General features: G+C 47.6%; 1 pseudogene; it reads right to left on the bottom strand.

The window, feature by feature from the left end:
- Window positions 1-235: 235 nt before the first annotated feature.
- Window positions 236-1137, bottom strand: LOC149331113 (sulfotransferase ssu-1-like; annotated as a pseudogene).
- Window positions 1138-1850: the final 713 nt, after the last annotated feature.

Below are 1850 nucleotides of genomic sequence, written 5' to 3' on the forward strand. Positions count from 1 at the left end.
GCTAGGAATCTTTGCCGAACGCGTAAACAATCGCACCTAAAGCTGGTGGTGCTCGCGATGACCGCATAAAACAATGAACTAAAAGTTTTTAAAGTGGAAATATTGCACTAGCCCTGAAAGCCGTGAGTCAAAGAAGAACATTATTGTTGTGTTTGGTAACAGTGACAGGGTGAACATACACACAATAATTCTTGGCACATATCATAAAAATCAAGGACACAACATTTTATGGTATTCAAGGAATATCTGTGTCCTTCCAGAGACTCATCACGTCACTTTCGCGCGTCTTAAATTCTATGCGTTCCTTCATTCTTGCCACCTGCTCTGGTGTGAAATTATTTCTCCAATCTCCTACTATTCCTTTACGGATATGGTCTCCTTTTGGTGGTTTCCTCGCGACGGCGCCCAGAGTTCCTTTCGAGGACTTCATGGCTTCAGTCCAAGACGCCGGTGGCAGTGCATCAGTCTGTTTATGCCATCTCCTCAATTCGGTATTCAGCCGTTTCATGTTTTCGAACTACTCAAGTCCAGTATCTTTGCCAAGACTTGCGGCTCCTTTCTGATTGTGTCCCCATAGACGTCTTTTCCGAGGAAATCCGCAATCTTTAATATCCAACCACAAGTGTCTTTCTTCACTCCGCGATGTTCGTACCAGGAGAGCAAGTGGTCGAAGTAGTCACTGAACTCCACTCTTCCACGAATAAACATGTCCAGAAACTGGTCAAAAGTTCCATCTTGAAACTCGTAGGGTGGCAGGGATTTCATATGGTAGTAATATGACACACAGCAGTCATACGGGTTCCTGGTTATGTACAAGTACTTGGCCCTTGCGGAGTATGGCTGTAAGTGAAATGGTAGATGAGTCTTGATGGCCCCTGGTCGAGGCATGGCGGTTGCTCCCTCGGCTCCTGTAGCCTCCAAGAATGGCATCGCCTTCCGGTATTCCTCAACGCTTGGGAATACGCCCGCACCACCGCTGAAGATGCCGTGGACGATGAACTGCAACCACGTGGTGCCGCATTTGGGGTAGCTTACGATGAACACGACGCCATCAAGGGGCTTGTATGAAAAGGCAGATCGCATATTCTTCTCCGTGAAGCCGCATCCAAGGTACAAGCCGTCGACCTCGTCGTAGACATTGCGTGTAACAGGTTTGGTATCGGAGACCTGAGAACAAACAAAACTTATTCGTGTTTCGCAAGCAGTCTTTAAAATTAATAGGGCGACAAATAAGGTACAGGAAAGAAGGCCGACGGACGAAGCTCGCAGTCCCGTAATATTCGCACTAACATTTTTCAGTTTTATCAACTAGCTCATGATTCGCCGCTATTCAAAAGTCTTTTTCATGGTGCCGCCGTGGGGGCTTAGTGGTTATGGCGCTCGGCTGTGGACCCGAAAATCGCATGTTCAATCCCGGCAACGGTGGCCGAATTTCGATGAAGGCAAAATTCTAGAGGCCCGTGTACTGGGAGGTGTCAGGGCACGTTAAAGAACCCCAGGTGGAGAAATTTACGGAGCCCTTCACTACGGTGTCCCTCATAGCCTGAGTCGCTTTGGGACGTTACACCCCACAAACAAACCAAACCGGTAGTCGCCCGAGGCAGCTATAGCCTAACCATAAATTCACTCGTTCTAGTGCATCCTCTTTAAACATTTCGCATTCTCTTTTACACTGGCCCAATGAATTTTTCCAGTACTGAGTCCTGGCCTGTTGAAGCTGCAAGTATCGGCGCGAATCACAATATGAATGATTCACTGAGTGATTATTGGAAACTTATGGGTCAAAGAAACGCTCCAGTGTGCGAGGCGCGCGCAACCAATGCTTCAGCAATAATGTCAAACACCAGGTG

Source organism: Amblyomma mixtum, chromosome 8 (assembly GCF_055824585.1).
Source record: "Amblyomma mixtum isolate Tamu chromosome 8, ASM5582458v1, whole genome shotgun sequence".
In the NCBI taxonomy this organism is placed as follows: Eukaryota; Metazoa; Arthropoda; class Arachnida; order Ixodida; family Ixodidae; genus Amblyomma; species Amblyomma mixtum.